Below are 25472 nucleotides of genomic sequence, written 5' to 3' on the forward strand. Positions count from 1 at the left end.
CCTGGTTAGTAATTGGATGGGAGACACCTTGGTAATACCAGTTGCTTTAAGATTTTTGGAAATTTTTCACAAATTATATAATAATCTTGAAAAAAAAAAAAAAGTCAATGCCCGATCTCTGAATAATAGCAGGTTTTGCCTGGTTAGTACTTGGATGGAAGACGGCCGGGAAATACCAGTTGCTGTAATATTTTTGGCAATTTTTACTAATTACATAATAATCTTGCAACAACAAAAAAAAAAAGAGTAAATGCCCAATCTTTGAATCTTAGGAGGTATGGACCTGTTTAGTGCTTGGATGGGAGACCGCCTCAGAATACCAGTTGCTGTAATATTTTTGGAAATTTGTACTAATTATATAATTATCTTGAAACAAAAAGAGTCAATGCCCAATCTTTGAATCTTAGCAGCTATGGACCTGTTTAGTGTTTGGATGGGAGACCGCCTCGGAAAACCAGGTGCTCTAATATTATTGGAAATTCATTACTAATTATATAATAATCTTTAAAAAAAAAAAAAAAAAAAAAAAAAGTCAATGCCCGATCTCTTAATCTTAGCAGGTATTGGCCTGGTTAGTGCTTGGATGGGAGACCGCCTGGGAATACCAGGTGCTTTAAGCTTTAGGGTTTTCTTTCCTACTTATATAATGTACCGGCGATTAGATTGGCTGATCTTTAAATAGCTTTCTCTTTGCAGCAGTCTTCGCTTATGGCCATACCACCCTGGCTATGCCAGATCATGTCTGAGCTCGGAAGCTAAGCAGGTTTGGGCCTGGTTAGTAATTGGATGGGAGACCCCCTGGTAATACCAGTTGCTCTAAGATTTTTGTAAATTTTTCACAAATTATATAATAATCTTGAAAAAAAAAAGAGTCAATGCCCATTCTTTGAATCTTAGCAGTCATGGACCTGTTTAGTGTCTGGATGGGAGACCGCCTCGGAATACCAGGTGCTCTAATATTATTGGAAATTTATTACTAATTATATAATAATCTTAAAAAAAAAAAAAAAAAAAAAGAGTCAATGCCCGATCTCTTAATCTTAGCAGGTATTGGCCTGGTTAGTGCTTGGATGGGAGACCGCCTGGGAATACCAGGTGCTTTAAGCTTTAGGGTTTTCTTTCCTACTTATATAATGTACCGGCGATTAGATTGACTGATCTTTAAATAGCTCTCTCTTTGCAGCAGTCTTCGCTTATGGCCATACCACCCTGGCTATGCCAGATCATGTCTGAGCTCGGAAGCTAAGCAGGTTTGGGCCTGGTTAGTAATTGGATGGGAGACCCCCTGGTAATACCAGTTGCTTTAAGATTTTTGTAAATTTTTCACAAATTATATAATAATCTTGAAAAAAAAAAGAGTGAATGCCCAATCTTTGAATCTTAGCAGTCATTGACCTGTGTAGTGTTTGGATGGGAGACCCCCTGGTAATACCAGGTGCTCTAATATTATTGGAAATTTATTACTAATTATATAATAATCTTAAAAAAAAGAGCCAATGCCCGATCTCTTAATCTTAGCAGGTATTGGCCTGGTTAGTGCTTGGATGGGAGACCGCCTCGGAATACCAGGTGCTGTAAGCTTTTGGATTTTCATTCCTACTTATATAATGTATTGGCGATTTGATTGGCTGATCTTTAAATAGTCTTCTCTTTGCAGTATCCTTCGCTTGCGACCGTAACAACCTGGCTATGCCTGATCTCGTCTGCTCTCGGAAGCTAAGCAGGTTTGGTCCTGTATAATGTACCGGCGATTAGATTGGCTGATCTTTAAATAGCTCTCTCTTTGCAGCAGTCTTCGCTTATGGCCATTCCACCCTGGCTATGCCAGATCATGTCTGAGCTCGGAAACTAAGCAGGTTTCGGCCTGGTTAGTAATTGGATGGCAGACCCCCTGGTAATACCAGTTGCTTTAAGATTTTTGGAAATTTTTCACAAATTATATAATAATCTTGCAAGAAAAAAAGAAAGGAGTCAATGCCCCATATCTGAATCTTAGCAGGTATGGGCCTGGTTAGTAATTGGATGGGAGACACCCTGGTAATACCAGTTGCTTTAAGATTTTTGGAAATTTTTCACAAATTATATAATAATCTTGAAAAAAAAAAAAAAAGTCAATGCCCGATCTCTGAATAATAGCAGGTTTTGCCTGGTTAGTACTTGGATGGAAGACGGCCGGGAAATACCAGTTGCTGTAATATTTTTGGCAATTTTTACTAATTACATAATAATCTTGCAACAAAAAAAAAAAAAAAAAAGAGTAAATGCCCAATCTTTGAATCTTAGGAGGTATGGACCTGTTTAGTGCATGGATGGGAGACCGCCTCGGAATACCAGTTGCTGTAATATTTTTGGAAATTTGTACTAATTATATAATTATCTTGAAACAAAAAGAGTCAATGCCCAATCTTTGAATCTTAGCAGCTATGGACCTGTTTAGTGTTTGGATGGGAGACCGCCTCGGAAAACCAGGTGCTCTAATATTATTGGAAATTTATTACTAATTATATAATAATCTTTAAAAAAAAAAAAAAAAAAAAAAAAAAAGTCAATGCCCGATCTCTTAATCTTAGCAGGTATTGGCCTGGTTAGTGCTTGGATGGGAGACCGCCTGGGAATACCAGGTGCTTTAAGCTTTAGGGTTTTCTTTCCTACTTATATAATGTACCGGCGATTAGATTGGCTGATCTTTAAATAGCTCTCTCTTTGCAGCAGTCTTCGCTTATGGCCATACCACCCTGGCTATGCCAGATCATGTCTGAGCTCGGAAGCTAAGCAGGTTTGGGCCTGGTTAGTAATTGGATGGGAGACCCCCTGGTAATACCAGTTGCTCTAAGATTTTTGTAAATTTTTCACAAATTATATAATAATCTTGAAAAAAAAAAGAGTCAATGCCCATTCTTTGAATCTTAGCAGTCATGGACCTGTTTAGTGTCTGGATGGGAGACCGCCTCGGAATACCAGGTGCTCTAATATTATTGGAAATTTATTACTAATTATATAATAATCTTAAAAAAAAAAAAAAAAAAAAAGAGTCAATGCCCGATCTCTTAATCTTAGCAGGTATTGGCCTGGTTAGTGCTTGGATGGGAGACCGCCTGGGAATACCAGGTGCTTTAAGCTTTAGGGTTTTCTTTCCTACTTATATAATGTACCAGCGATTAGATTGACTGATCTTTAAATAGCTCTCTCTTTGCAGCAGTCTTCGCTTATGGCCATACCACCCTGGCTATGCCAGATCATGTCTGAGCTCGGAAGCTAAGCAGGTTTGGGCCTGGTTAGTAATTGGATGGGAGACCCCCTGGTAATACCAGTTGCTTTAAGATTTTTGTAAATTTTTCACAAATTATATAATAATCTTGAAAAAAAAAAGAGTGAATGCCCAATCTTTGAATCTTAGCAGTCATTGACCTGTGTAGTGTTTGGATGGGAGACCCCCTGGTAATACCAGGTGCTCTAATATTATTGGAAATTTATTACTAATTATATAATAATCTTAAAAAAAAGAGCCAATGCCCGATCTCTTAATCTTAGCAGGTATTGGCCTGGTTAGTGCTTGGATGGGAGACCGCCTCGGAATACCAGGTGCTGTAAGCTTTTGGATTTTCATTCCTACTTATATAATGTATGGGCGATTTGATTGGCTGATCTTTAAATAGTCTTCTCTTTGCAGTATCCTTCGCTTGCGACCGTAACAACCTGGCTATGCCTGATCTCGTCTGCTCTCGGAAGCTAAGCAGGTTTGGTCCTGTATAATGTACCGGCGATTAGATTGGCTGATCTTTAAATAGCTCTCTCTTTGCAGCAGTCTTCGCTTATGGCCATTCCACCCTGGCTATGCCAGATCATGTCTGAGCTCGGAAACTAAGCAGGTTTCGGCCTGGTTAGTAATTGGATGGCAGACCCCCTGGTAATACCAGTTGCTTTAAGATTTTTGGAAATTTTTCACAAATTATATAATAATCTTGCAAGAAAAAAAGAAAGGAGTCAATGCCCCATATCTGAATCTTAGCAGGTATGGGCCTGGTTAGTAATTGGATGGGAGACACCCTGGTAATACCAGTTGCTTTAAGATTTTTGGAAATTTTTCACAAATTATATAATAATCTTGAAAAAAAAAAAAAAAAGTCAATGCCCGATCTCTGAATAATAGCAGGTTTTGCCTGGTTAGTACTTGGATGGAAGACGGCCGGGAAATACCAGTTGCTGTAATATTTTTGGCAATTTTTACTAATTACATAATAATCTTGCAACAACAAAAAAAAAAAGAGTAAATGCCCAATCTTTGAATCTTAGGAGGTATGGACCTGTTTAGTGCTTGGATGGGAGACCGCCTCAGAATACCAGTTGCTGTAATATTTTTGGAAATTTGTACTAATTATATAATTATCTTGAAACAAAAAGAGTCAATGCCCAATCTTTGAATCTTAGCAGCTATGGACCTGTTTAGTGTTTGGATGGGAGACCGCCTCGGAAAACCAGGTGCTCTAATATTATTGGAAATTCATTACTAATTATATAATAATCTTTAAAAAAAAAAAAAAAAAAAAAAAAAAGTCAATGCCCGATCTCTTAATCTTAGCAGGTATTGGCCTGGTTAGTGCTTGGATGGGAGACCGCCTGGGAATACCAGGTGCTTTAAGCTTTAGGGTTTTCTTTCCTACTTATATAATGTACCGGCGATTAGATTGGCTGATCTTTAAATAGCTCTCTCTTTGCAGCAGTCTTCGCTTATGGCCATACCACCCTGGCTATGCCAGATCATGTCTGAGCTCGGAAGCTAAGCAGGTTTGGGCCTGGTTAGTAATTGGATGGGAGACCCCCTGGTAATACCAGTTGCTCTAAGATTTTTGTAAATTTTTCACAAATTATATAATAATCTTGAAAAAAAAAAGAGTCAATGCCCATTCTTTGAATCTTAGCAGTCATGGACCTGTTTAGTGTCTGGATGGGAGACCGCCTCGGAATACCAGGTGCTCTAATATTATTGGAAATTTATTACTAATTATATAATAATCTTAAAAAAAAAAAAAAAAAAAAAAGAGTCAATGCCCGATCTCTTAATCTTAGCAGGTATTGGCCTGGTTAGTGCTTGGATGGGAGACCGCCTGGGAATACCAGGTGCTTTAAGCTTTAGGGTTTTCTTTCCTACTTATATAATGTACCGGCGATTAGATTGACTGATCTTTAAATAGCTCTCTCTTTGCAGCAGTCTTCGCTTATGGCCATACCACCCTGGCTATGCCAGATCATGTCTGAGCTCGGAAGCTAAGCAGGTTTGGGCCTGGTTAGTAATTGGATGGGAGACCCCCTGGTAATACCAGTTGCTTTAAGATTTTTGTAAATTTTTCACAAATTATATAATAATCTTGAAAAAAAAAAGAGTGAATGCCCAATCTTTGAATCTTAGCAGTCATTGACCTGTGTAGTGTTTGGATGGGAGACCCCCTGGTAATACCAGGTGCTCTAATATTATTGGAAATTTATTACTAATTATATAATAATCTTAAAAAAAAGAGCCAATGCCCGATCTCTTAATCTTAGCAGGTATTGGCCTGGTTAGTGCTTGGATGGGAGACCGCCTCGGAATACCAGGTGCTGTAAGCTTTTGGATTTTCATTCCTACTTATATAATGTATTGGCGATTTGATTGGCTGATCTTTAAATAGTCTTCTCTTTGCAGTATCCTTCGCTTGCGACCGTAACAACCTGGCTATGCCTGATCTCGTCTGCTCTCGGAAGCTAAGCAGGTTTGGTCCTGTATAATGTACCGGCGATTAGATTGGCTGATCTTTAAATAGCTCTCTCTTTGCAGCAGTCTTCGCTTATGGCCATTCCACCCTGGCTATGCCAGATCATGTCTGAGCTCGGAAACTAAGCAGGTTTCGGCCTGGTTAGTAATTGGATGGCAGACCCCCTGGTAATACCAGTTGCTTTAAGATTTTTGGAAATTTTTCACAAATTATATAATAATCTTGCAAGAAAAAAAGAAAGGAGTCAATGCCCCATATCTGAATCTTAGCAGGTATGGGCCTGGTTAGTAATTGGATGGGAGACACCCTGGTAATACCAGTTGCTTTAAGATTTTTGGAAATTTTTCACAAATTATATAATAATCTTGAAAAAAAAAAAAAAAGTCAATGCCCGATCTCTGAATAATAGCAGGTTTTGCCTGGTTAGTACTTGGATGGAAGACGGCCGGGAAATACCAGTTGCTGTAATATTTTTGGCAATTTTTACTAATTACATAATAATCTTGCAACAAAAAAAAAAAAAAAAAAGAGTAAATGCCCAATCTTTGAATCTTAGGAGGTATGGACCTGTTTAGTGCATGGATGGGAGACCGCCTCGGAATACCAGTTGCTGTAATATTTTTGGAAATTTGTACTAATTATATAATTATCTTGAAACAAAAAGAGTCAATGCCCAATCTTTGAATCTTAGCAGCTATGGACCTGTTTAGTGTTTGGATGGGAGACCGCCTCGGAAAACCAGGTGCTCTAATATTATTGGAAATTTATTACTAATTATATAATAATCTTTAAAAAAAAAAAAAAAGAGTCAATGCCCGATCTCTTAATCTTAGCAGGTATTGGCCTGGTTAGTGCTTGGATGGGAGACCGCCTGGGAATACCAGGTGCTTTAAGCTTTAGGGTTTTCTTTCCTACTTATATTAGATTGGCTGATCTTTAAATAGCTCTCTCTTTGCAGCAGTCTTCGCTTATGGCCATACCACCCTGTCTATGCCAGATCATGTCTGAGCTCGGAAGCTAAGCAGGTTTGGGCCTGGTTAGTAATTGGATGGGAGACCCCCTGGTAATACCAGTTGCTTTAAGATTTTTGTAAATTTTTCACAAATTATATAATAATCTTGAAAAAAAAAAGAGTCAATGCCCATTCTTTGAATCTTAGCAGTCATGGACCTGTTTAGTGTCTGGATGGGAGACCGCCTCGGAATACCAGGTGCTCTAATATTATTGGAAATTTATTACTAATTATATAATAATCTTAAAAAAAAAAAAAAAAAAAAGAGTCAATGCCCGATCTCTTAATCTTAGCAGGTATTGGCCTGGTTAGTGCTTGGATGGGAGACCGCCTGGGAATACCAGGTGCTTTAAGCTTTAGGGTTTTCTTTCCTACTTATATAATGTACCGGCGATTAGATTGACTGATCTTTAAATAGCTCTCTCTTTGCAGCAGTCTTCGCTTATGGCCATACCACCCTGGCTATGCCAGATCATGTCTGAGCTCGGAAGCTAAGCAGGTTTGGGCCTGGTTAGTAATTGGATGGGAGACCCCCTGGTAATACCAGTTGCTTTAAGATTTTTGTAAATTTTTCACAAATTATATAATAATCTTGAAAAAAAAAGAGTGAATGCCCATTCTTTGAATCTTAGCAGTCATTGACCTGTGTAGTGTTTGGATGGGAGACCCCCTGGTAATACCAGGTGCTCTAATATTATTGGAAATTTATTACTAATTATATAATAATCTTAAAAAAAAAGAGCCAATGCCCGATCTCTTAATCTTAGCAGGTATTGGCCTGGTTAGTGCTTGGATGGGAGACCGCCTCGGAATACCAGGTGCTGTAAGCTTTTGGATTTTCATTCCTACTTATATAATGTATGGGCGATTTGATTGGCTGATCTTTAAATAGTCTTCTCTTTGCAGTATCCTTCGCTTGCGACCGTAACAACCTGGCTATGCCTGATCTCGTCTGCTCTCGGAAGCTAAGCAGGTTTGGTCCTGTATAATGTACCGGCGATTAGATTGGCTGATCTTTAAATAGCTCTCTCTTTGCAGCAGTCTTCGCTTATGGCCATTCCACCCTGGCTATGCCAGATCATGTCTGAGCTCGGAAACTAAGCAGGTTTCGGCCTGGTTAGTAATTGGATGGCAGACCCCCTGGTAATACCAGTTGCTTTAAGATTTTGGGAAATTTTTCACAAATTATATAATAATCTTGCAAGAAAAAAAGAAAGGAGTCAATGCCCCATATCTGAATCTTAGCATGTATGGGCCTGGTTAGTAATTGGATGGGAGACACCCTGGTAATACCAGTTGCTTTAAGATTTTTGGAAATTTTTCACAAATTATATAATAATCTTGAAAAAAAAAAAAAAAAGTCAATGCCCGATCTCTGAATAATAGCAGGTTTTGCCTGGTTAGTACTTGGATGGAAGACAGCCGGGAAATACCAGTTGCTGTAATATTTTTGGCAATTTTTACTAATTACATAATAATCTTGCAACAAAAAAAAAAAAAAAAGAGTAAATGCCCAATCTTTGAATCTTAGGAGGTATGGACCTGTTTAGTGCTTGGATGGGAGACCGCCTCGGAATACCAGTTGCTGTAATATTTTTGGAAATTTGTACTAATTATATAATTATCTTGAAACAAAAAGAGTCAATGCCCAATCTTTGAATCTTAGCAGCTATGGACCTGTTTAGTGTTTGGATGGGAGACCGCCTCGGAAAACCAGGTGCTCTAATATTATTGGAAATTTATTACTAATTATATAATAATCTAAAAAAAAAAAAAAAAAAAAAAAAAGAGTCAATGCCCGATCTCTTAATCTTAGCAGGTATTGGCCTTGTTAGTGCTTGGATGGGAGACCGCCTGGGAATACCAGGTGCTTTAAGCTTTAGGGTTTTCTTTCCTACTTATATTAGATTGGCTGATCTTTAAATAGCTCTCTCTTTGCAGCAGTCTTCGCTTATGGCCATACCACCCTGTCTATGCCAGATCATGTCTGAGCTCGGAAGCTAAGCAGGTTTGGGCCTGGTTAGTAATTGGATGGGAGACCCCCTGGTAATACCAGTTGCTTTAAGATTTTTGTAAATTTTTCACAAATTATATAATAATCTTGAAAAAAAAAAGAGTCAATGCCCATTCTTTGAATCTTAGCAGTCATGGACCTGTTTAGTGTCTGGATGGGAGACCGCCTCGGAATACCAGGTGCTCTAATATTATTGGAAATTTATTACTAATTATATAATAATCTTAAAAAAAAAAAAAAAAAAAAAGAGTCAATGCCCGATCTCTTAATCTTAGCAGGTATTGGCCTGGTTAGTGCTTGGATGGGAGACCGCCTGGGAATACCAGGTGCTTTAAGCTTTAGGGTTTTCTTTCCTACTTATATTAGATTGGCTGATCTTTAAATAGCTCTCTCTTTGCAGCAGTCTTCGCTTATGGCCATACCACCCTGTCTATGCCAGATCATGTCTGAGCTCGGAAGCTAAGCAGGTTTGGGCCTGGTTAGTAATTGGATGGGAGACCCCCTGGTAATACCAGTTGCTTTAAGATTTTTGTAAATTTTTCACAAATTATATAATAATCTTGACAAAAAAAAGAGTCAATGCCCATTCTTTGAATCTTAGCAGTCATGGACCTGTTTAGTGTCTGGATGGGAGACCGCCTCGGAATACCAGGTGCTCTAATATTATTGGAAATTTATTACTAATTATATAATAATCTTAAAAAAAAAAAAAAAAAAAAAAGAGTCAATGCCCGATCTCTTAATCTTAGCAGGTATTGGCCTGGTTAGTGCTTGGATGGGAGACCGCCTGGGAATACCAGGTGCTTTAAGCTTTAGGGTTTTCTTTCCTACTTATATTAGATTGGCTGATCTTTAAATAGCTCTCTCTTTGCAGCAGTCTTCGCTTATGGCCATACCACCCTGTCTATGCCAGATCATGTCTGAGCTCGGAAGCTAAGCAGGTTTGGGCCTGGTTAGTAATTGGATGGGAGACCCCCTGGTAATACCAGTTGCTTTAAGATTTTTGTAAATTTTTCACAAATTATATAATAATCTTGAAAAAAAAAAGAGTCAATGCCCATTCTTTGAATCTTAGCAGTCATGGACCTGTTTAGTGTCTGGATGGGAGACCGCCTCGGAATACCAGGTGCTTTAACCCTCTGGAGTCGAAGGGTATTTTTGGGGCCTGGAGAAGTTTTGTCATGCCCTGATATTTGTGCTTTTTTCAGTTTCTTATAAATATCTAAATGGGTAAAGTCTAATATCACTGTAATCAGCACAAACTGGGCTATAATAATATGTGAAATGCATGCATGTACATGATTGTATTTTTGAGAAAAAAAATGTTATGCATGGTTAGTGAAAAACTAAAAATGTTAAGTCACTTGAATAAGGCAATAAAACACATACATAAAATTGGTTGCCGGAAAAGTTGAGAACTGGAGCTTGTAGCCTAGAATTTTTCTTTCTAAATTATGTGAAAATCATCTTGTTTACTCATTCACAGAAAACAATATATTGATTTAAATTTTCTAAAACACTTTTTGTTGGTAAAAGTCATATGCGAGTAGGCGTCAACTACCATGAATATCATTGTGATTTACACCTGAGAAGACAAAGGCCTGCATAATGAGCTGCATAATGAGCCTCTCATTCAACTGTGCCACTCTGAGGGAGGACTTACAAGAAAGAATGTGAGAACAAAATAAATGTATATAATTTTATGTTTGTAGTTTATTAAGAATATATTTAATTATCCCACAACATAATTTAATATCCACTTGGGGGAGCAGTTAAACAGTTTATTAGGGACAATCAAAGCTTACTTTCAAACACATTTTTTGGCATCCTTACTCCAGTCATACAATCCTTCAGAAATCCTTTTAACAATCTTATTTTCTACCAAATAAACCCCATTTATTATTATCATTATTATTATTATTAATGTTGAAAAGAGCTGAGAATATTTTTCAGGTTTTTTTAGGGGGAATAAATCGAAAGAACTGCATTGTTTTTACATTTGTTAGAGTTATCTCTATTTGTCACATTTATATTATTTACATCAAGCTTTTGAATGGTATAGTATTGTATATTGTTATTTAAACTTAATAATGTTTCACTTGATTATACATTTAGTCAGGAATTATAGTTTGGAAAAAGTCTGACTAGTAAAATGTTTACACTTTATGTGAAAACAGATAAATAAAAAGAGACTTACTCATGTTTATGATCCCTGTTGAATAAAGTGCTTCATTCTTTTTTCTGAGGAAATCCATTTCTCAAATCCTCAACCACATCACATCTTTTTGGGGTGAATTATGTCTTATTCCTCTCATCGCGAAGCAAACAGTAAAATAAAATAAAAACTCGAAGAACAGTCTGGCTGCTTTTTCTTCTGTGTGGGCGTATTCAAGCCGCGCGCTTCAGTTTGAATCTGAATAGCGTGTTCAGCGCGGGGGCGTGGTCACATTACATATAATGAGCGGAGATATGAAAAATAGACATCGCGTTGTTTACATATGGATTACTTTATCTCAGAATATTTGTTTTCGGCAGCACTTGTTTAGTTTAAAAGTAGACATTTTAGACTTTCTATAGATATCTCTCTCATGTCTCTTCGTTGAGTATTCACGGAGTTACAGTTCATTTTAATGACGTGTTTGTACATGACGATCAGCGGAGACAAAGACTGCAGACAGCGCACTTTGTTTGTTATCTTTAATTTATAAGTGCACAAAGGTTCTTTGTTATTATGTCTGTATCCAAAAAAAACTAGACCCTTTACAGATTCGATTGATGTATTGCTCTTATCTGTACGATTAAAACTGAGAGTGTAATTTAAGTTCTTTTCGGGGTTATCAGGGGAAAATGACTCAAAACGCATATATGCGTTAATCGACTCGAAAGGGTTAAGCTTTAGGGTTTTCTTTCCTACTTATATAATGTACCGGCGATTAGATTGACTGATCTTTAAATAGCTCTCTCTTTGCAGCAGTCTTCGCTTATGGCCATACCACCCTGGCTATGCCAGATCATGTCTGAGCTCGGAAGCTAAGCAGGTTTGGGCCTGGTTAGTAATTGGATGGGAGACCCCCTGGTAATACCAGTTGCTCTAAGATTTTTGTAAATTTTTCACAAATTATATAATAATCTTGAAAAAAAAAAGAGTCAATGCCCATTCTTTGAATCTTAGCAGTCATGGACCTGTTTAGTGTCTGGATGGGAGACCGCCTGGTAATACCAGGTGCTCTAATATTATTGGAAATTTATTACTAATTATATAATAATCTTAAAAAAAAAGAGCCAATGCCCGATCTCTTAATCTTAGCAGGTATTGGCCTGGTTAGTGCTTGGATGGGAGACCGCCTCGGAATACCAGGTGCTGTAAGCTTTTGGATTTTCATTCCTACTTATATAATGTATGGGCGATTTGATTGGCTGATCTTTAAATAGTCTTCTCTTTGCAGTATCCTTCGCTTGCGACCGTAACAACCTGGCTATGCCTGATCTCGTCTGCTCTCGGAAGCTAAGCAGGTTTGGTCCTGTATAATGTACCGGCGATTAGATTGGCTGATCTTTAAATAGCTCTCTCTTTGCAGCAGTCTTCGCTTATGGCCATTCCACCCTGGCTATGCCAGATCATGTCTGAGCTCGGAAACTAAGCAGGTTTCGGCCTGGTAATACCAGTTGCTTTAAGATTTTTGGAAATTTTTCACAAATTATATAATAATCTTGCAAGAAAAAAAGAAAGGAGTCAATGCCCCATATCTGAATCTTAGCAGGTATGGGCCTGGTTAGTAATTGGATGGGAGACAACCTGGTAATACCAGTTGCTTTAAGATTTTTGGAAATTTTTCACAAATTATATAATAATCTTGAAAAAAAAAAAAAGTCAATGCCCGATCTCTGAATAATAGCAGGTTTTGCCTGGTTAGTACTTGGATGGAAGACGGCCGGGAAATACCAGTTGCTGTAATATTTTTGGCAATTTTTACTAATTACATAATAATCTTGCAACAAAAAAAAAAAAAAAGAGTAAATGCCCAATCTTTGAATCTAAGGAGGTATGGACCTGTTTAGTGCTTGGATGGGAGACCGCCTCAGAATACCAGTTGCTGTAATATTTTTGGAAATTTGTACTAATTATATAATTATCTTGAAACAAAAAGAGTCAATGCCCAATCTTTGAATCTTAGCAGCTATGGACCTGTTTAGTGTTTGGATGGGAGACCGCCTCGGAAAACCAGGTGCTCTAATATTATTGGAAATTCATTACTAATTATATAATAATCTTTAAAAAAAAAAAAAAAAAAAAAAAAAAAAGTCAATGCCCGATCTCTTAATCTTAGCAGGTATTGGCCTGGTTAGTGCTTGGATGGGAGACCGCCTGGGAATACCAGGTGCTTTAAGCTTTAGGGTTTTCTTTCCTACTTATATAATGTACCGGCGATTAGATTGGCTGATCTTTAAATAGCTCTCTCTTTGCAGCAGTCTTCGCTTATGGCCATACCACCCTGGCTATGCCAGATCATGTCTGAGCTCGGAAGCTAAGCAGGTTTGGGCCTGGTTAGTAATTGGATGGGAGACCCCCTGGTAATACCAGTTGCTCTAAGATTTTTGTAAATTTTTCACAAATTATATAATAATCTTGAAAAAAAAAAGAGTCAATGCCCATTCTTTGAATCTTAGCAGTCATGGACCTGTTTAGTGTCTGGATGGGAGACCGCCTCGGAATACCAGGTGCTCTAATATTATTGGAAATTTATTACTAATTATATAATAATCTTAAAAAAAAAAAAAAAAAAAAAAAGAGTCAATGCCCGATCTCTTAATCTTAGCAGGTATTGGCCTGGTTAGTGCTTGGATGGGAGACCGCCTGGGAATACCAGGTGCTTTAAGCTTTAGGGTTTTCTTTCCTACTTATATAATGTACCGGCGATTAGATTGACTGATCTTTAAATAGCTCTCTCTTTGCAGCAGTCTTCGCTTATGGCCATACCACCCTGGCTATGCCAGATCATGTCTGAGCTCGGAAGCTAAGCAGGTTTGGGCCTGGTTAGTAATTGGATGGGAGACCCCCTGGTAATACCAGTTGCTTTAAGATTTTTGTAAATTTTTCACAAATTATATAATAATCTTGAAAAAAAAAAGAGTGAATGCCCAATCTTTGAATCTTAGCAGTCATTGACCTGTGTAGTGTTTGGATGGGAGACCCCCTGGTAATACCAGGTGCTCTAATATTATTGGAAATTTATTACTAATTATATAATAATCTTAAAAAAAAGAGCCAATGCCCGATCTCTTAATCTTAGCAGGTATTGGCCTGGTTAGTGCTTGGATGGGAGACCGCCTCGGAATACCAGGTGCTGTAAGCTTTTGGATTTTCATTCCTACTTATATAATGTATGGGCGATTTGATTGGCTGATCTTTAAATAGTCTTCTCTTTGCAGTATCCTTCGCTTGCGACCGTAACAACCTGGCTATGCCTGATCTCGTCTGCTCTCGGAAGCTAAGCAGGTTTGGTCCTGTATAATGTACCGGCGATTAGATTGGCTGATCTTTAAATAGCTCTCTCTTTGCAGCAGTCTTCGCTTATGGCCATTCCACCCTGGCTATGCCAGATCATGTCTGAGCTCGGAAACTAAGCAGGTTTCGGCCTGGTTAGTAATTGGATGGCAGACCCCCTGGTAATACCAGTTGCTTTAAGATTTTTGGAAATTTTTCACAAATTATATAATAATCTTGCAAGAAAAAAAGAAAGGAGTCAATGCCCCATATCTGAATCTTAGCAGGTATGGGCCTGGTTAGTAATTGGATGGGAGACACCCTGGTAATACCAGTTGCTTTAAGATTTTTGGAAATTTTTCACAAATTATATAATAATCTTGAAAAAAAAAAAAAAAAGTCAATGCCCGATCTCTGAATAATAGCAGGTTTTGCCTGGTTAGTACTTGGATGGAAGACGGCCGGGAAATACCAGTTGCTGTAATATTTTTGGCAATTTTTACTAATTACATAATAATCTTGCAACAAAAAAAAAAAAAGAGTAAATGCCCAATCTTTGAATCTTAGGAGGTATGGACCTGTTTAGTGCTTGGATGGGAGACCTCCTCAGAATACCAGTTGCTGTAATATTTTTGGAAATTTGTACTAATTATATAATTATCTTGAAACAAAAAGAGTCAATGCCCAATCTTTGAATCTTAGCAGCTATGGACCTGTTTAGTGTTTGGATGGGAGACCGCCTCGGAAAACCAGGTGCTCTAATATTATTGGAAATTCATTACTAATTATATAATAATCTTTAAAAAAAAAAAAAAAAAAAAAAAAGTCAATGCCCGATCTCTTAATCTTAGCAGGTATTGGCCTGGTTAGTGCTTGGATGGGAGACCGCCTGGGAATACCAGGTGCTTTAAGCTTTAGGGTTTTCTTTCCTACTTATATAATGTACCGGCGATTAGATTGGCTGATCTTTAAATAGCTCTCTCTTTGCAGCAGTCTTCGCTTATGGCCATACCACCCTGGCTATGCCAGATCATGTCTGAGCTCGGAAGCTAAGCAGGTTTGGGCCTGGTTAGTAATTGGATGGGAGACCCCCTGGTAATACCAGTTGCTCTAAGATTTTTGTAAATTTTTCACAAATTATATAATAATCTTGAAAAAAAAAAGAGTCAATGCCCATTCTTTGAATCTTAGCAGTCATGGACCTGTTTAGTGTCTGGATGGGAGACCGCCTCGGAATACCAGGTGCTCTAATATTATTGGAAATTTATTACTAATTATATAATAATCTTAAAAAAAAAAAAAAAAAAAAAAAGAGTCAATGCCCGATCTCTTAATCTTAGCAGGTATTGGCCTGGTTAGTGCTTGGATGGGAGACCGCCTGGGAATACCAGGTGCTTTAAGCTTTAGGGTTTTCTTTCCTACTTATATAATGTACCGGCGATTAGATTGACTGATCTTTAAATAGCTCTCTCTTTGCAGCAGTCTTCGCTTATGGCCATTCCACCCTGGCTATGCCAGATCATGTCTGAGCTCGGAAACTAAGCAGGTTTCGGCCTGGTTAGTAATTGGATGGCAGACCCCCTGGTAATACCAGTTTCTTTAAGATTTTTGGAAATTTTTCACAAATTATATAATAATCTTGCAAGAAAAAAAGAAAGGAGTCAATGCCCCATATCTGAATCTTAGTAGGTATGGGCCTGGTTAGTAATTGGATGGGAGACAACCTGGTAATACCAGTTGCTTTAAGATTTTTGGAAATTTTTCACAAATTATATAATAATCTTGAAAAAAAAAAAAAGTCAATGCCCGATCTCTGAATAATAGCAGGTTTTGCCTGGTTAGTACTTGGATGGAAGACGGCCGGGAAATACCAGTTGCTGTAATATTTTTGGCAATTTTTACTAATTACATAATAATCTTGCAACAAAAAAAAAAAAAAAGAGTAAATGCCCAATCTTTGAATCTAAGGAGGTATGGACCTGTTTAGTGCTTGGATGGGAGACCGCCTCAGAATACCAGTTGCTGTAATATTTTTGGAAATTTGTACTAATTATATAATTATCTTGAAACAAAAAGAGTCAATGCCCAATCTTTGAATCTTAGCAGCTATGGACCTGTTTAGTGTTTGGATGGGAGACCGCCTCGGAAAACCAGGTGCTCTAATATTATTGGAAATTCATTACTAATTATATAATAATCTTTAAAAAAAAAAAAAAAAAAAAAAAAAAAGTCAATGCCCGATCTCTTAATCTTAGCAGGTATTGGCCTGGTTAGTGCTTGGATGGGAGACCGCCTGGGAATACCAGGTGCTTTAAGCTTTAGGGTTTTCTTTCCTACTTATATAATGTACCGGCGATTAGATTGGCTGATCTTTAAATAGCTCTCTCTTTGCAGCAGTCTTCGCTTATGGCCATACCACCCTGGCTATGCCAGATCATGTCTGAGCTCGGAAGCTAAGCAGGTTTGGGCCTGGTTAGTAATTGGATGGGAGACCCCCTGGTAATACCAGTTGCTCTAAGATTTTTGTAAATTTTTCACAAATTATATAATAATCTTGAAAAAAAAAAGAGTCAATGCCCATTCTTTGAATCTTAGCAGTCATGGACCTGTTTAGTGTCTGGATGGGAGACCGCCTCGGAATACCAGGTGCTCTAATATTATTGGAAATTTATTACTAATTATATAATAATCTTAAAAAAAAAAAAAAAAAAAAAAGAGTCAATGCCCGATCTCTTAATCTTAGCAGGTATTGGCCTGGTTAGTGCTTGGATGGGAGACCGCCTGGGAATACCAGGTGCTTTAAGCTTTAGGGTTTTCTTTCCTACTTATATAATGTACCGGCGATTAGATTGACTGATCTTTAAATAGCTCTCTCTTTGCAGCAGTCTTCGCTTATGGCCATACCACCCTGGCTATGCCAGATCATGTCTGAGCTCGGAAGCTAAGCAGGTTTGGGCCTGGTTAGTAATTGGATGGGAGACCCCCTGGTAATACCAGTTGCTTTAAGATTTTTGTAAATTTTTCACAAATTATATAATAATCTTGAAAAAAAAATGAGTGAATGCCCAATCTTTGAATCTTAGCAGTCATTGACCTGTGTAGTGTTTGGATGGGAGACCCCCTGGTAATACCAGGTGCTCTAATATTATTGGAAATTTATTACTAATTATATAATAATCTTAAAAAAAAGAGCCAATGCCCGATCTCTTAATCTTAGCAGGTATTGGCCTGGTTAGTGCTTGGATGGGAGACCGCCTCGGAATACCAGGTGCTGTAAGCTTTTGGATTTTCATTCCTACTTATATAATGTATGGGCGATTTGATTGGCTGATCTTTAAATAGTCTTCTCTTTGCAGTATCCTTCGCTTGCGACCGTAACAACCTGGCTATGCCTGATCTCGTCTGCTCTCGGAAGCTAAGCAGGTTTGGTCCTGTATAATGTACCGGCGATTAGATTGGCTGATCTTTAAATAGCTCTCTCTTTGCAGCAGTCTTCGCTTATGGCCATTCCACCCTGGCTATGCCAGATCATGTCTGAGCTCGGAAACTAAGCAGGTTTCGGCCTGGTTAGTAATTGGATGGCAGACCCCCTGGTAATACCAGTTGCTTTAAGATTTTTGGAAATTTTTCACAAATTATATAATAATCTTGCAAGAAAAAAAGAAAGGAGTCAATGCCCCATATCTGAATCTTAGCAGGTATGGGCCTGGTTAGTAATTGGATGGGAGACACCCTGGTAATACCAGTTGCTTTAAGATTTTTGGAAATTTTTCACAAATTATATAATAATCTTGAAAAAAAAAAAAAAGTCAATGCCCGATCTCTGAATAATAGCAGGTTTTGCCTGGTTAGTACTTGGATGGAAGACGGCCGGGAAATACCAGTTGCTGTAATATTTTTGGCAATTTTTACTAATTACATAATAATCTTGCAACAAAAAAAAAAAAAAGAGTAAATGCCCAATCTTTGAATCTTAGGAGGTATGGACCTGTTTAGTGCTTGGATGGGAGACCTCCTCAGAATACCAGTTGCTGTAATATTTTTGGAAATTTGTACTAATTATATAATTATCTTGAAACAAAAAGAGTCAATGCCCAATCTTTGAATCTTAGCAGCTATGGACCTGTTTAGTGTTTGGATGGGAGACCGCCTCGGAAAACCAGGTGCTCTAATATTATTGGAAATTCATTACTAATTATATAATAATCTTTAAAAAAAAAAAAAAAAAAAAAAAAAGTCAATGCCCGATCTCTTAATCTTAGCAGGTATTGGCCTGGTTAGTGCTTGGATGGGAGACCGCCTGGGAATACCAGGTGCTTTAAGCTTTAGGGTTTTCTTTCCTACTTATATAATGTACCGGCGATTAGATTGGCTGATCTTTAAATAGCTCTCTCTTTGCAGCAGTCTTCGCTTATGGCCATACCACCCTGGCTATGCCAGATCATGTCTGAGCTCGGAAGCTAAGCAGGTTTGGGCCTGGTTAGTAATTGGATGGGAGACCCCCTGGTAATACCAGTTGCTCTAAGATTTTTGTAAATTTTTCACAAATTATATAATAATCTTGAAAAAAAAAAGAGTCAATGCCCATTCTTTGAATCTTAGCAGTCATGGACCTGTTTAGTGTCTGGATGGGAGACCGCCTCGGAATACCAGGTGCTCTAATATTATTGGAAATTTATTACTAATTATATAATAATCTTAAAAAAAAAAAAAAAAAAAAAAAGAGTCAATGCCCGATCTCTTAATCTTAGCAGGTATTGGCCTGGTTAGTGCTTGGATGGGAGACCGCCTGGGAATACCAGGTGCTTTAAGCTTTAGGGTTTTCTTTCCTACTTATATAATGTACCGGCGATTAGATTGACTGATCTTTAAATAGCTCTCTCTTTGCAGCAGTCTTCGCTTATGGCCATTCCACCCTGGCTATGCCAGATCATGTCTGAGCTCGGAAACTAAGCAGGTTTCGGCCTGGTTAGTAATTGGATGGCAGACCCCCTGGTAATACCAGTTGCTTTAAGATTTTTGGAAATTTTTCACAAATTATATAATAATCTTGCAAGAAAAAAAGAAAGGAGTCAATGCCCCATATCTGAATCTTAGCAGGTATGGGCCTGGTTAGTAATTGGATGGGAGACAACCTGGTAATACCAGTTGCTTTAAGATTTTTGGAAATTTTTCACAAATTATATAATAATCTTGAAAAAAAAAAAAAGTCAATGCCCGATCTCTGAATAATAGCAGGTTTTGCCTGGTTAGTACTTGGATGGAAGACGGCCGGGAAATACCAGTTGCTGTAATATTTTTGGCAATTTTTACTAATTACATAATAATCTTGCAACAAAAAAAAAAAAAAGAGTAAATGCCCAATCTTTGAATCTAAGGAGGTATGGACCTGTTTAGTGCTTGGATGGGAGACCGCCTCAGAATACCAGTTGCTGTAATATTTTTGGAAATTTGTACTAATTATATAATTATCTTGAAACAAAAAGAGTCAATGCCCAATCTTTGAATCTTAGCAGCTATGGACCTGTTTAGTGTTTGGATGGGAGACCGCCTCGGAAAACCAGGTGCTCTAATATTATTGGAAATTCATTACTAATTATATAATAATCTTTAAAAAAAAAAAAAAAAAAAAAAAAAAAAAGTCAATGCCCGATCTCTTAATCTTAGCAGGTATTGGCCTGGTTAGTGCTTGGATGGGAGACCGCCTGGGAATACCAGGTGCTTTAAGCTTTAGGGTTTTCTTTCCTACTTATATAATGTACCGGCGATTAGATTGGCTGATCTTTAAATAGCTCTCTCTTTGCAGCAGTCTTCGCTTATGGCCATACCACCCTGTCTATGCCAGATCATGTCTGAGCTCGGAAGCTAAGCAGGTTTGGGCCTGGTTAGTAATTGGATGGGAGACCCCCTGGTAATACCAGTTGCTTTAAGATTTTTGTAAATTTTTCACAAATTATATAATAATCTTGAAAAAAAAAAGAGTCAATGCCCATTCTTTGAATCTTAGCAGTCATGGACCTGTTTAGTGTCTGGATGGGAGACCGCCTCGGAATACCAGGTGCTCTAATATTATTGGAAATTTATTACTAATTATATAATAATCTTAAAAAAAAAAAAAAAAAAAAGAGTCAATGCCCGATCTCTTAATCTTAGCAGGTATTGGCCTGGTTAGTGCTTGGATGGGAGACCGCCTGGGAATACCAGGTGCTTTAAGCTTTAGGGTTTTCTTTCCTACTTATATAATGTACCGGCGATTAGATTGACTGATCTTTAAATAGCTCTCTCTTTGCAGCAGTCTTCGCTTATGGCCATACCACCCTGGCTATGCCAGATCATGTCTGAGCTCGGAAGCTAAGCAGGTTTGGGCCTGGTTAGTAATTGGATGGGAGACCCCCTGGTAATACCAGTTGCTTTAAGATTTTTGTAAATTTTTCACAAATTATATAATAATCTTGAAAAAAAAAGAGTGAATGCCCATTCTTTGAATCTTAGCAGTCATTGACCTGTGTAGTGTTTGGATGGGAGACCCCCTGGTAATACCAGGTGCTCTAATATTATTGGAAATTTATTACTAATTATATAATAATCTTAAAAAAAAAGAGCCAATGCCCGATCTCTTAATCTTAGCAGGTATTGGCCTGGTTAGTGCTTGGATGGGAGACCGCCTCGGAATACCAGGTGCTGTAAGCTTTTGGATTTTCATTCCTACTTATATAATGTATGGGCGATTTGATTGGCTGATCTTTAAATAGTCTTCTCTTTGCAGTATCCTTCGCTTGCGACCGTAACAACCTGGCTATGCCTGATCTCGTCTGCTCTCGGAAGCTAAGCAGGTTTGGTCCTGTATAATGTACCGGCGATTAGATTGGCTGATCTTTAAATAGCTCTCTCTTTGCAGCAGTCTTCGCTTATGGCCATTCCACCCTGGCTATGCCAGATCATGTCTGAGCTCGGAAACTAAGCAGGTTTCGGCCTGGTTAGTAATTGGATGGCAGACCCCCTGGTAATACCAGTTGCTTTAAGATTTTGGGAAATTTTTCACAAATTATATAATAATCTTGCAAGAAAAAAAGAAAGGAGTCAATGCCCCATATCTGAATCTTAGCATGTATGGGCCTGGTTAGTAATTGGATGGGAGACACCCTGGTAATACCAGTTGCTTTAAGATTTTTGGAAATTTTTCACAAATTATATAATAATCTTGAAAAAAAAAAAAAAAAGTCAATGCCCGATCTCTGAATAATAGCAGGTTTTGCCTGGTTAGTACTTGGATGGAAGACAGCCGGGAAATACCAGTTGCTGTAATATTTTTGGCAATTTTTACTAATTACATAATAATCTTGCAACAAAAAAAAAAAAAAAGAGTAAATGCCCAATCTTTGAATCTTAGGAGGTATGGACCTGTTTAGTGCTTGGATGGGAGACCGCCTCGGAATACCAGTTGCTGTAATATTTTTGGAAATTTGTACTAATTATATAATTATCTTGAAACAAAAAGAGTCAATGCCCAATCTTTGAATCTTAGCAGCTATGGACCTGTTTAGTGTTTGGATGGGAGACCGCCTCGGAAAACCAGGTGCTCTAATATTATTGGAAATTTATTACTAATTATATAATAATCTAAAAAAAAAAAAAAAAAAAAAAAAAAAAGAGTCAATGCCCGATCTCTTAATCTTAGCAGGTATTGGCCTGGTTAGTGCTTGGATGGGAGACCGCCTGGGAATACCAGGTGCTTTAAGCTTTAGGGTTTTCTTTCCTACTTATATTAGATTGGCTGATCTTTAAATAGCTCTTTCTTTGCAGCAGTCTTCGCTTATGGCCATACCACCCTGTCTATGCCAGATCATGTCTGAGCTCGGAAGCTAAGCAGGTTTGGGCCTGGTTAGTAATTGGATGGGAGACCCCCTGGTAATACCAGTTGCTTTAAGATTTTTGTAAATTTTTCACAAATTATATAATAATCTTGAAAAAAAAAAGAGTCAATGCCCATTCTTTGAATCTTAGCAGTCATGGACCTGTTTAGTGTCTGGATGGGAGACCGCCTCGGAATACCAGGTGCTCTAATATTATTGGAAATTTATTACTAATTATATAATAATCTTAAAAAAAAAAAAAAAAAAAAGAGTCAATGCCCGATCTCTTAATCTTAGCAGGTATTGGCCTGGTTAGTGCTTGGATGGGAGACCGCCTGGGAATACCAGGTGCTTTAAGCTTTAGGGTTTTCTTTCCTACTTATATTAGATTGGCTGATCTTTAAATAGCTCTCTCTTTGCAGCAGTCTTCGCTTATGGCCATACCACCCTGTCTATGCCAGATCATGTCTGAGCTCGGAAGCTAAGCAGGTTTGGGCCTGGTTAGTAATTGGATGGGAGACCCCCTGGTAATACCAGTTGCTTTAAGATTTTTGTAAATTTTTCACAAATTATATAATAATCTTGAAAAAAAAAAGAGTCAATGCCCATTCTTTGAATCTTAGCAGTCATGGACCTGTTTAGTGTCTGGATGGGAGACCGCCTCGGAATACCAGGTGCTCTAATATTATTGGAAATTTATTACTAATTATATAATAATCTTAAAAAAAAAAAAAAAAAAAAAAGAGTCAATGCCCGATCTCTTAATCTTAGCAGGTATTGGCCTGGTTAGTGCTTGGATGGGAGACCGCCTGGGAATACCAGGTGCTTTAAGCTTTAGGGTTTTCTTTCCTACTTATATTAGATTGGCTGATCTTTAAATAGCTCTCTCTTTGCAGCAGTCTTCGCTTATGGCCATACCACCCTGTCTATGCCAGATCATGTCTGAGCTCGGAAGCTAAGCAGGTTTGGGCCTGGTTAGTAATTGGATGGGAGACCCCCTGGTAATACCAGTTGCTTTAAGATTTTTGTAAATTTTTCACAAATTATATAATAATCTTGAAAAAAAAAAGAGTCAATGCCCATTCTTTGAATCTTAGCAGTCATGGACCTGTTTAGTGTCTGGATGGGAGACCGCCTCGGAATACCAGGTGCTTTAACCCTCTGGAGTCGAAGGGTATTTTTGGGGCCTGGAGAAGTTTTGTCATGCCCTGATATTTGTGCTTTTTTCAGTTTCTTATAAATATCTAAATGGGTAAAGTCTAATATCACTGTAATCAGCACAAACTGGGCTATAATAATATGTGAAATGCATGCATGTACATGATTGTATTTTTGAGAAAAAAAATGTTATGCATGGTTAGTGAAAAACTAAAAATGTTAAGTCACTTGAATAAGGCAATAAAACACATACATAAAATTGGTTGCCGGAAAAGTTGAGAACTGGAGCTTGTAGCCTAGAATTTTTCTTTCTAAATTATGTGAAAATCATCTTGTTTACTCATTCACAGAAAACAATATATTGATTTAAATTTTCTAAAACACTTTTTGTTGGTAAAAGTCATATGCGAGTAGGCGTCAACTACCATGAATATCATTGTGATTTACACCTGAGAAGACAAAGGCCTGCATAATGAGCTGCATAATGAGCCTCTCATTCAACTGTGCCACTCTGAGGGAGGACTTACAAGAAAGAATGTGAGAACAAAATAAATGTATATAATTTTATGTTTGTAGTTTATTAAGAATATATTTAATTATCCCACAACATAATTTAATATCCACTTGGGGGAGCAGTTAAACAGTTTATTAGGGACAATCAAAGCTTACTTTCAAACACATTTTTTGGCATCCTTACTCCAGTCATACAATCCTTCAGAAATCCTTTTAACAATCTTATTTTCTACCAAATAAACCCCATTTATTATTATCATTATTATTATTATTAATGTTGAAAAGAGCTGAGAATATTTTTCAGGTTTTTTTAGGGGGAATAAATCGAAAGAACTGCATTGTTTTTACATTTGTTAGAGTTATCTCTATTTGTCACATTTATATTATTTACATCAAGCTTTTGAATGGTATAGTATTGTATATTGTTATTTAAACTTAATAATGTTTCACTTGATTATACATTTAGTCAGGAATTATAGTTTGGAAAAAGTCTGACTAGTAAAATGTTTACACTTTATGTGAAAACAGATAAATAAAAAGAGACTTACTCATGTTTATGATCCCTGTTGAATAAAGTGCTTCATTCTTTTTTCTGAGGAAATCCATTTCTCAAATCCTCAACCACATCACATCTTTTTGGGGTGAATTATGTCTTATTCCTCTCATCGCGAAGCAAACAGTAAAATAAAATAAAAACTCGAAGAACAGTCTGGCTGCTTTTTCTTCTGTGTGGGCGTATTCAAGCCGCGCGCTTCAGTTTGAATCTGAATAGCGTGTTCAGCGCGGGGGCGTGGTCACATTACATATAATGAGCGGAGATATGAAAAATAGACATCGCGTTGTTTACATATGGATTACTTTATCTCAGAATATTTGTTTTCGGCAGCACTTGTTTAGTTTAAAAGTAGACATTTTAGACTTTCTATAGATATCTCTCTCATGTCTCTTCGTTGAGTATTCACGGAGTTACAGTTCATTTTAATGACGTGTTTGTACATGACGATCAGCGGAGACAAAGACTGCAGACAGCGCACTTTGTTTGTTATCTTTAATTTATAAGTGCACAAAGGTTCTTTGTTATTATGTCTGTATCCAAAAAAAACTAGACCCTTTACAGATTCGATTGATGTATTGCTCTTATCTGTACGATTAAAACTGAGAGTGTAATTTAAGTTCTTTTCGGGGTTATCAGGGGAAAATGACTCAAAACGCATATATGCGTTAATCGACTCGAAAGGGTTAAGCTTTAGGGTTTTCTTTCCTACTTATATAATGTACCGGCGATTAGATTGACTGATCTTTAAATAGCTCTCTCTTTGCAGCAGTCTTCGCTTATGGCCATACCACCCTGGCTATGCCAGATCATGTCTGAGCTCGGAAGCTAAGCAGGTTTGGGCCTGGTTAGTAATTGGATGGGAGACCCCCTGGTAATACCAGTTGCTCTAAGATTTTTGTAAATTTTTCACAAATTATATAATAATCTTGAAAAAAAAAAGAGTCAATGCCCATTCTTTGAATCTTAGCAGTCATGGACCTGTTTAGTGTCTGGATGGGAGACCGCCTGGTAATACCAGGTGCTCTAATATTATTGGAAATTTATTACTAATTATATAATAATCTTAAAAAAAAAGAGCCAATGCCCGATCTCTTAATCTTAGCAGGTATTGGCCTGGTTAGTGCTTGGATG

General features: G+C 37.6%; 24 pseudogenes; all 24 read left to right on the forward strand.

Annotated features, from left to right (window-relative positions):
• The first annotated feature begins 704 nt into the window (after nt 1–704).
• On the forward strand, nt 705–823 carry LOC127958693 (uncharacterized; annotated as a pseudogene).
• Nucleotides 824–1191: 368 nt separating this feature from the next.
• LOC127965168 (uncharacterized) lies at nt 1192–1310 on the forward strand (annotated as a pseudogene).
• A 1407-nt stretch (nt 1311–2717) lies between these two features.
• On the forward strand, nt 2718–2836 carry LOC127958698 (uncharacterized; annotated as a pseudogene).
• Nucleotides 2837–3204: 368 nt separating this feature from the next.
• LOC127965173 (uncharacterized) lies at nt 3205–3323 on the forward strand (annotated as a pseudogene).
• Nucleotides 3324–4726: 1403 nt separating this feature from the next.
• LOC127958703 (uncharacterized) lies at nt 4727–4845 on the forward strand (annotated as a pseudogene).
• Nucleotides 4846–5214: 369 nt separating this feature from the next.
• LOC127965179 (uncharacterized) lies at nt 5215–5333 on the forward strand (annotated as a pseudogene).
• Nucleotides 5334–6716: 1383 nt separating this feature from the next.
• LOC127960482 (uncharacterized) lies at nt 6717–6835 on the forward strand (annotated as a pseudogene).
• A 367-nt stretch (nt 6836–7202) lies between these two features.
• Nucleotides 7203–7321, forward strand: LOC127965183 (uncharacterized; annotated as a pseudogene).
• Nucleotides 7322–8711: 1390 nt separating this feature from the next.
• Nucleotides 8712–8830, forward strand: LOC127960493 (uncharacterized; annotated as a pseudogene).
• A 354-nt stretch (nt 8831–9184) lies between these two features.
• LOC127960504 (uncharacterized) lies at nt 9185–9303 on the forward strand (annotated as a pseudogene).
• A 355-nt stretch (nt 9304–9658) lies between these two features.
• Nucleotides 9659–9777, forward strand: LOC127960515 (uncharacterized; annotated as a pseudogene).
• Nucleotides 9778–11755: 1978 nt separating this feature from the next.
• LOC127958709 (uncharacterized) lies at nt 11756–11874 on the forward strand (annotated as a pseudogene).
• A 1377-nt stretch (nt 11875–13251) lies between these two features.
• Nucleotides 13252–13370, forward strand: LOC127958715 (uncharacterized; annotated as a pseudogene).
• Nucleotides 13371–13740: 370 nt separating this feature from the next.
• LOC127965196 (uncharacterized) lies at nt 13741–13859 on the forward strand (annotated as a pseudogene).
• A 1400-nt stretch (nt 13860–15259) lies between these two features.
• On the forward strand, nt 15260–15378 carry LOC127958718 (uncharacterized; annotated as a pseudogene).
• Nucleotides 15379–16663: 1285 nt separating this feature from the next.
• LOC127958723 (uncharacterized) lies at nt 16664–16782 on the forward strand (annotated as a pseudogene).
• Nucleotides 16783–17151: 369 nt separating this feature from the next.
• LOC127965202 (uncharacterized) lies at nt 17152–17270 on the forward strand (annotated as a pseudogene).
• Nucleotides 17271–18670: 1400 nt separating this feature from the next.
• Nucleotides 18671–18789, forward strand: LOC127958737 (uncharacterized; annotated as a pseudogene).
• Nucleotides 18790–20075: 1286 nt separating this feature from the next.
• LOC127960526 (uncharacterized) lies at nt 20076–20194 on the forward strand (annotated as a pseudogene).
• A 367-nt stretch (nt 20195–20561) lies between these two features.
• LOC127965205 (uncharacterized) lies at nt 20562–20680 on the forward strand (annotated as a pseudogene).
• A 1392-nt stretch (nt 20681–22072) lies between these two features.
• LOC127960537 (uncharacterized) lies at nt 22073–22191 on the forward strand (annotated as a pseudogene).
• Nucleotides 22192–22544: 353 nt separating this feature from the next.
• LOC127960548 (uncharacterized) lies at nt 22545–22663 on the forward strand (annotated as a pseudogene).
• Nucleotides 22664–23018: 355 nt separating this feature from the next.
• Nucleotides 23019–23137, forward strand: LOC127960559 (uncharacterized; annotated as a pseudogene).
• A 1978-nt stretch (nt 23138–25115) lies between these two features.
• LOC127958743 (uncharacterized) lies at nt 25116–25234 on the forward strand (annotated as a pseudogene).
• Nucleotides 25235–25472: the final 238 nt, after the last annotated feature.

The sequence above is a fragment of the Carassius gibelio genome, chromosome A3 (assembly GCF_023724105.1).
Source record: "Carassius gibelio isolate Cgi1373 ecotype wild population from Czech Republic chromosome A3, carGib1.2-hapl.c, whole genome shotgun sequence".
Taxonomy (NCBI): domain Eukaryota; kingdom Metazoa; phylum Chordata; class Actinopteri; order Cypriniformes; family Cyprinidae; genus Carassius; species Carassius gibelio.